The sequence below is a fragment of the Vombatus ursinus genome, unplaced genomic scaffold (genome assembly GCF_900497805.2).
Source record: "Vombatus ursinus unplaced genomic scaffold, bare-nosed wombat genome assembly UNPS02014816.1, whole genome shotgun sequence".
Taxonomy (NCBI): domain Eukaryota; kingdom Metazoa; phylum Chordata; class Mammalia; order Diprotodontia; family Vombatidae; genus Vombatus; species Vombatus ursinus.
Genome location: NW_020954594.1, coordinates 501,068 through 510,399, shown reverse-complemented (window position 1 = coordinate 510,399; position 9,332 = coordinate 501,068). Strand labels below are relative to the sequence as shown.

General features: G+C 39.2%; 1 protein-coding gene across 2 annotated transcripts in view; it reads left to right on the top strand.

The window, feature by feature from the left end:
* Positions 1-9,332, top strand: part of LOC114023076 (olfactory receptor 8D4) — a 103,603-nt gene that overhangs the window by 7,686 nt on the left and 86,585 nt on the right. The gene's annotated exons all lie outside the window — the stretch shown is intronic.

The following is a 9,332-nucleotide window of genomic DNA, read 5'->3' as shown; positions in this document are numbered from 1 at the left end:
GAAACTGAGTCAGGACTTATTAAGGGCCTCATTACTGATAAATGGTGAGGTTAGGACTTGAACTCAGATTCTCTGAACCTGACCAAAGTTATTTTAATTGCTCTATGTCTATGCTAAAGATAGGTTCTTTGCAAAAGAAAGTATGTTCCACACACCTTCTCTGTTTCCATTTTTAATTTTTTCTGGGCTAGATACAGTGTTAGAACTCATGGGACGTATTTACAGTGGAAGTTGCCTTCCCTGGTACTTTACACAAAGTAGGTATTTAATAAATGTTTGTTGGATTCGATCTAATGGATTGGACTGAGTAGATCAAAGAAACCAAGTTAGAGCCCACCTTTCAAATGAGGAACACAGAATAAACTCAAACCTGATTTGGTAGGCTAAGAGATGATAGACTGCAGAAGGGATGCAACCACCCATACAGTGGCTCCTCAGGAGCTTTTGCTGAGGAGAAATGTAGCTGACTTGTACTTGAAGAGGAAGAATCAACACCATTAGTTTGAAATTTATGGGAAATATGAGAAGTTTGCATTGAGACTTTTTCAAATAAAGGAGGTACAAGTCTGTGCTGTTCTGCACAAGAATAAAACTTAATTTAAATTGACAATCATTGTTCTGACCAATGCCTTACTGAAGAAATGTAATTTTACTGCCTTTCCCTCAGAGTAGCACACGTCATTCTCACTGTACTCATGATTCCCAAGATTCCCAAGAAAATATTCTCAGTGTTCTGAAGTGCTGGGCCACATCCTTGTTCACAAGTGGACTAAAAAAAAAACAAAAAACGATGATAAGTCGTCACAAACTAGTTAAACCAAACAGAAATCTTTTCTACCCCTCCTTTTATCAATAGGAAAATGAGTTTGGTAGCAAGTACCTGTGTAAATGCTTCCAGGAAAAGAGGCAGGTTCCTTGTGTCTTTAGAATTGTATTGAGAGAGTATGAAATTTCAGTTCACTTTTGGCCAAGATTTACCCTCTCAAAATAATCACTTCTCTGGTTGGGCTTTTTCGTATTGTCACCTTTGGGACTGTAGTCTCTATGGATTTTCTCCAGAGACTCCCATTTGGGAAAGGCCTCAGTAGAAGTTTAATCATCATTCATGTTAAGGATTTTCTGTCTGGTAAGTTCTAACTGATACAAATGATTCCTTTGCCTATAAGATGGGGGCAGAGGGGGAAGGGTTCCCAACTTTTATGCCTGTTGCCTCTTGCACTTTGCAGAAACTCTTAGAAGTAGATTGAATGAGTGAATGTAAAAAGCATTTATTAAATGCTTCCTATGTGGCAAGCATTGGCTATGCAAATAGAAAAGTCTTTGCTTTCAGGGAGCTCAAACTCTAAATGGAGGAAATAGCACATAAAAGAAAGTTCAGCTAGTGAGAATGAGGGGCATGGCAAAGCCTAAGTGTACCGCAGTGGTATAGATAGCAAGGCCAAGAAGTCCTTAGGTTGTATCAGTAGGTTAGATAACAGTGCCAGGGGGGTCTAGAGAGTGTCAGGGCAGGACAGATGGCAAACTTACCCTGGTTGTCCTCTATTTCATTCGAAAGAATAGAATTGGTAATTCCCAGCTCCTTCAGATGTTATGAGTAGTCAAGTAATCAGCTGGGTTCTGAGCAGCATGGGGCCTTGGGAGGGGGTGAAAGGAAGGCAAGGGAGGAGAAGGCCTTTGCATTAAAATATTTTGGGCTGATCAACTATAGGCAAGAGTAGACACAGTGCCAAAGTGAAAAAAAAAAGTGATTAATAGTATCACATTGTTGTAATATGCAAAAAGAATGAGAACAGACAAAAGGCCAATGGATTTGTCCGGAAAGTGGTGACTTTGGTGAGAATAGTTTTACTGGACTGGTAGGGGTAAGAGCTAGATTCCTTGGGTTCACGCAGGGAAATTATGGAGGAAGCATGAATGGGAGGAGAGATTTGGGGTTGTAGCTCAAAAGGTTAGTGTGTACTTAAAAGAAGAGGAAGGAAATTATAAAGAGTATTGATGATGATGCCAGAGAGAAAAGAGAGAAGGACAAGAGCAAAGTTTTTCTGTAGCATAGAGGAATCAGCATTCAAGGCTAGATGGGGCATCTTGGAATATTGTTGGTCATGTTGTCTTTAAGATTAATCCAGTATTTATATTTCCAGAAAATAGGGCCGATGGCAGCCCCCTGAGGAACACCTATATTAAGAGGTTTAGCAAAGGATAAGTGAAGGAGACAGAAGAGTAGCTAGCCTAGTAATATAGGCAGGAAAATAAAGGGATAGTTTTCCTAAAGTCAAGGGAGAAGAGAATATCCAGGAGGAAGGAATGGATCAAAAGCTTCAGAGGTCAGGGTAGAGGAGGACTACAAAAGAAGCCACTGGATTTGGTGATCATTGTTGACTTTTGATAAGACATTTTCAGTAGAGTTGTGGGAGAAGAAACCTGATTGCAAGGGGTTAAAAAGATAGTGGATTGTGAGGAAGTAGAGCATAGTGGTAGGGTCAATGGAAGTTTTCTTTCTTTTTTTATTTTAAAGCATTGGAGAAAGATGAGTGTATTTGTAAACAGATGGGAAGGATCCAATGGAAAAGAAGAGATTGAGGATGTAGGACTGAGAGTAGATGACTGCTGTATCAAGGTGATGGAAGACATAGAGAATGGGATGAAGGGTTTATGCAGAGAGATTAACTTCAGTGAAAAGAAAGAATCCCTGTTCCTTGACCAACAGGGTAAGAATTGGTGATGAAACTGAGATGTTTTAAGGAATGGAAGAGGAAGGCTGACAGAGCTTATAGTGGTATACAAATAATTAGGACAAAATAAAACCATTAAATTTAGTGACTTATATGATAACCTTTATATCTTAACATTTTAAAAATATACTTTGAGCCCATCTTTGGCTGCATTCACGTATTTTACATGATTTGGCACTATGTTCTCAAGATTTTGATATGTTTTATTTGATAGAAAACCATGCAGATAGTAAGTGTACCTTTAATAAAAAACAAATTTTTTTTCAAGTCTAGTTGGTTTTTAATGGAATTTCTATCAGGTGAGTTCCTAATCCATCAAAGCCTGCTTATCTCATCTCTCAGATAACTTTCCTCACCTTTTGTTATGTACACCATGGTGCCAGCTTTGTTATATTCCATCTCCATTTGGGAATTTCTGTAATTCTGAAATGATGCTGCTTCTCAGAATGGTTAATACAAAGACAGGTGTGGGCTATATTAAAATGAAGGTCTTGGGGTACATGACTTGACTTAGGTCACTCAAATCTTGGTCAAAAAAGACATCAGTTTCCATATTACCTGTCTTGATAATAAGGAGAATCAACCTTTCTGAGTCTAGTCTGAGCAAACACAATGAGCAGGAATACACTCATTAGCCCATACTTAGAATTTCATTTACTGTTTGATTAGATCTTGACCTAAGTAAATCTCTAAAAGATATCCCACACTGGTTGGTTTCTGAATGAGGAAGTAGAAAAGGGGAAAAACCTTGGTCCTAATACAATAATTAGTTATTAAATGTGAGAGAAATATTGATTTCTCACATTGGTACCTAGTAGACACTTAAAACATGCTTGTTGACCTGACCTATTCACTAAGGGCAAAGTTTCTACCAGAGGCCCCACTTTGATTTAGGGTTAAAACTTTCTTCTAGGGGCAGCTAGGTGGCGCAGTGGATGGAGCTCAAGCCTTGGAGTCAGGAGGACCCCAGTTCAAACCTGGCCTCAGACACATAACACTCATCAGCTGTGTGACCCTGGACAAGTCACTTAACCCTAATACCCCATTTAAAAAACAAAACAAAACAAAACTTTCTTCTATTTCCCTGCTTAATATCCAATTGCAAAACTGCTTCTCATTAGCATCAGTTTAAATTAATTCCAGTAAAATGGGTTGCTTCATGGGAAAACCTTAAAATTTTTTAACCTCAGAATTCTTATGGTCTTTCATGCAAATGAATAAGGAGAAAAGGTAAAGGAACAGTTGCTAAACCCAGTGGGCATAATGTATAAATGACTAGTAAAATGAGGTCAAATGAGATATGTAAAAATATTTTAAATGATTTGTAAATCTTAAAGCATTATGTAAATGCTAGTGATTATTAGTATTGTTAAAAATAATAAAGATGATATTTTTCCATGCTTTGAGCCTGCTCGTTTGCATGGGGGAAAGAGAAGTTTACAATGGTTGAATATTTGTAGAAAGGAGATTTGTTGCAGATACTATTCAGGAAAGAAATAGGGAATCAATAACTACAGAATCTCAGAGTTTGAAAAGAGCCCAGAGGCCACCTATTCTACTTACACATGGAAAATTAGATGATGGGGGTTAACCAAGTATGAGGATTTGTAGAATGGGATTGGCAAAAGGTCAGAAGGACAAGGAATTCTAGGGTTTTAGCTAGTGGCAGACCCTGGGATCAGGGTAAGTGAAATCAAAGTGGGTAAAATAGAGAAAACAGACAGTTGAAGGGAACAGAATTCAACAAAAGGGCAAAGAGTAGGTTTTCTGTGAGTAAAGATTTGGAAGGATAGGAGATTCTGATCAGAGAATAGAATTTCAGAATTCTGGATCTTGGGAAGTTAGGGGACACATGGGATAAATAATCTTGACTCATTCATGAACGGAATATGGAGACATGGAGCAGGGCAAGTAGAAGGCAGTTCCCACAGGTCCTGAAGAGGCATCAGTTCCCATGAGTTCAATTATCATCGCTATGCACATGACTCCTAGATCTATACATTTAGCCTTAGACTCTCTCCTAAGTTCTATTCCAATTACAGTCAATATCAATTACTGACTGTTGGACATCAATCAGTTAATCCACCAGTAAAGATCTGTTAAGCAATTACTACGTGCCGGCACTGTGATAAGTACTAGGAATTCAAATACAAAAATGAGACAATCTTTACCTTCAACAAGCTTATATTCTATAAGAGAGAATGCAACATGTTAATAGATAAGCACATACAAGGGCAAGGGGCAGATAAATGGCACAGTAGAGAGTGCCACTCTCTGGAGTCAAAAGGTCCTGAGTTCAAATGTGACCTTGGACATTTAATAGTATGACCCTGAGCAACTCATTTAACCCTGTTTCCCTCAGTTCTTCATCTGTAAGATGAGCTGGAGAAGAAAATGGCAAGCCACTCCAGTGTCTTTGCCAAGAAAACCCCAAATCAGGTCGTGGAGAGTCAGTCACAACTGAAATGACTCAACCACCACCTTTACCACCAGGATATATGCAAAATAAATACACAGTGATGGGGACAGTGGCAGGGAGGGAGATGACACTAATGACTAGTTTATCTACAGTTGTCAAGCAGACATTTCAAATACAATATGTCCAAAATGGAACTTATCTTCCCTTCTAATTCAATTTCTCCTCAAAACTTTCTTAATTTAGTTGAGAACACTCCCAATCTTACTTTCTTCTGTAGTTAAAAAATTCCTTTGTAAACTTAATAAACACAAACACTCAACATCACAGAAAAACAAAAAAGAGCATTTTATATGAAAATTTGAACTTCTGTTAAATAGTTTTTCTTTTTACCCTCTGCTAATATAACTTTTTTTTGTATAATTCAAATTTTACACATTAGTTCTGACATTACCCTGTTTGTTTGTGCTTATGTTCTTTTTGGAAACCCAGTCCCTTATTAGCAAATGATAGTGGACTTTTACAACTAAATGATCTGTATGTATCTCAAACTCAACATTCCCCAGAACTCATTATCCCCCTGCCCACATCCTATATCTCTTATTAATGTCCCTATTTCTGCTAAGGGTGCTATCAGTTTTCCAGTCACTTAGGTTGACAACCATGGAGGCACCTTAACGCTTCACTATCTTTCATCTTCCTCTACATCTAATCTTCAACTTCCTCTATATCTAATCACTGACCAAATATTGTAGATTTCTACTTCAATATTGTCTCTCATACATTGCCACCAATCAATCAATCAATATTTATTCAGCACTATGTGCTAGGCACTGTGCAAAGTGCTGGGGATATAAAAATAAGTAAAAACCAGTCCCTGCTCACAAGTAGCTTACAATCTAATGGGAGAGTAAACATGCAAACAAATATATACAAAACAAACTATATATAGGATAAATAGGAAATAATTAACCAAAGAAAGGCAATGGCATTAAAAAGGGTTGGGGAAGATTTCCTGTAGAAGGTAGGACTTTAGTTGAGACTTAAAGAAAGCCAGGGAGGTCAGTAATTGAAGTGGAGAAGAGAGAAAGCATTCCAGATACAGAGAAAATGGTCAGAGCTGAGAGATGGAGTGTCTTGTTTGTAGAACAGCTAGGAGGCCAATGTCACTGGAATTAAGAGTACATGATGGGGAGCAAGGTATAAGAAGACTAGAAAAGTAGGAGGGGGCTAGGTTATGAAGGGTTTTGAATGCCAAAGAGCATTCTGTATTTACTCCTGGAGATAATAGAAGATCACTGCAGTTTATTGAGTATGGGGGGGGTTACATGATCAGACCTGTGCTTTAGGAAAATCACTTTAGTGGTTAAATGGGGTGAACTGGAGTGGGGAGAGATTTAAGGTAAGCAGGCTATTGCAATAACCCAGGTATGAGGTGATGAAGACCTACAACAAATTCGAGAGATGTTGCAAAGATAAAATTGACAATCCTTGGCAACGGCTTGTATATGGGAGGTGGGTTGGTGAGAGATAGTGAGGAATCCAGGATGACTCAGAGGCTGTGAGCCAGAGGGTCCTTTACAGTAATAGGAAAGGTAGGAAGGGAGGAGAGTTTAGAAAAAAAGATAATCAGTTCCATTTTGGATATATTGAGGTTAAGATGTGTACTGGGCATTGAGTTTGAGATGTCTGAAAGGCATTTGGAGATGCGAGATTGGAGGTCAACAGAGAGAGTGGGGTAGAAAAGTAGATTTGAGAATCATTGGCATGGAGATAGTAATTGATTCCATGGTATGGGAGCTGAAGAGATAACCAAGTGAAGTAATAGAGGAGGAGGGAGAGGGCCCAGGACAGAACCCTGAGTGATGTGGAGTAGGATCCAGCAAAGGAGACCAAGAACGAGAGGTCAGATAGATAGAAGAGCCAGGAGAGAGTAATGCCCCAAAACCTAGAGGAAAGAGAGCATCAAGGAAGGGAGTGTAATCTACAGTGTCAAAGGCTGAAGAGAGGTCCAGGAAAACCACTGAGAAAAGGCCATTGGATTTGGCAACCAAGAGATCATTAGTAACTTTGAAGAGAGTACTTCTGGTGGGAATGATAAGGTAGGAAGCCAGATTATAATGGATAAAGAAATGAGAGGAAAGAAAGTAGAGGCACCAACTGTAGATGACATTTTCAAAGAGCTGAGCTAGAAAGGGCAAAAGAGGTATAGGATGATAGTTAGCAGGGATGGAAAGATCAAATTAAGATTTTTCAGGATAAGAGAGACATGGACATGTTTGTAGACAGTAGGAAATGAGACAGTAGATAAGGAGAAATTGAAAATTAGTGAAAAAGTGGGGATGATAGAGGAGGCAGTCTGTTGGAAGAGACAGGATGGGATGAGATTGCATAAACAAGTAGAGGAGTTAGCCTTGGTAAGGAGGAAGGACACTTCATCATATGAGACAGGGATGAAGGAGGAAATAGTGGCAGAAGGCATATGTGTGATAGGAGATGTGAAAGAGGGGAGAAGAGGGAGTTCACAATGAATGGCCTTGATTTTTTTCTGTAAAATATGAAGTAAGGTTCTCAACCAAGAGAGTGGGGTGGGTGGGTGGAGCCATGGGGAGGTTGAGGAGGGATAAAAGTTTGAAAGATCTCCTGTTAAGAGTGGGATAGAAAGTTGATAAGGGAGATATAGTAGGATTGGCTAGCAGCAGTGAGGGCCAAGTTGAGGTTATGCAACATAAATTTGTAGTGGACCCAGTCAGAATGATTGCATAATTTTCTCCACCTTCATTGAGTAGCACATATTTAGGAGTAAAAGTGACAGATGGAATGGTGGGAGTGATGCAAGGCTGAGGCTCAGCAGGGAGTAATTGGTGATATGATAAGAGAGCTAGGGTATTCAAGAGAGTAGAACCAATAGAGTTGAATTGGTTCACCAAGGAGTCACAACGAGGAGACAAGGAGGGAGTAGCCAGTGCAAGGGAGAGGACCTGGGAAAGAATTGAAGAGTCAAATGGTTAGAGATCAAGAAGCAGATGAAGGAAAAATGGAGAGGTGAAAAGCCAATAGGTAATAGTCAGTTAAAGGCATTTCAGAATTCTTGAACATAGAGGTGCTATATTTGTGGGTTATGACAAGATCAAGAGTATGACTACTGTTAACCTTCCAGAGTTCCATCTAAGAAAGACAAATAGAATTAGGCTATATGCCTGTTTATTTCTCTCAAAGCCTCTGGACATGCATATGAATGCTTGGGAGCTGCAGTCAGTAATTGAGCTCACTTTTGGGGTTAAGCTGCACAGTTGATATACCCTTACAACTGGGGTTGATATCCCTTCATCATCATTTCATCCCTAGACTGAGAAAATATCTCTATACCAGACCACTCCCAGCCTTGGGCTATCTAAACAAAAGAATGTCTCACCCAAGCTTGAGTAAAACACAATGGGTTTCCCCATTTTAGATTAAATTCCTTGCAAGCTTGGGTGGAGTCTGACCAGGAGAGTCAATGTAATCTCATAATCAGTAATGTTCTTCTGAAGAAAAACTGCACTTAAGGTCTGGACTTTAGAAGAAGGTGGGGTGAGGTGGGGAGAGCTTCTAACCTGTCTAAGATACTGGTTATTAATGATCATTTTTTCACACTATATTTGTGTATGGCTGAGGTGGGGTAGAGGAATAGCTCATGGCAGGTGGGTAGGTTGAGGAACTGAGTGGTTAGGGCATTTGAAAGAGAATAAATCTGTACCTTGAAGTCTCCTAGTATGTGAGCCAGATATTGAACTCATTGAAGAAGGCAAGTACAAGTTGGATCATGTCATTTTCTTTCTCAAGTCCTCTCAGTGACTTCCTTTTGCCACTAGGACAAAATACAAACTTCTCTGTTTTGCGTTTGAGGAAAAGACAATATCCTATCTCCTCTCCCCACGCAAAATTAGGCTACTTTCCTTAAAAAAAAAGACATTGAGATGTTACTTTACTCTCTAGTATCTCAGGAGACTAAAGAGATGAATTGTTAACATTACTTACTGGTTGCCTTAGTCTGAAGAATACATAAGGAGCACCAGAGGTGCTCTATTCTTGGCTAATGAATCATAGAAGGCAACTTAATCCTGAGAGCTTCTCCTCACCATATTAACTGGAGCTGAATCAACTCCTCATTACCTATCCTTGTTAAATATCCTTCTCCAGCT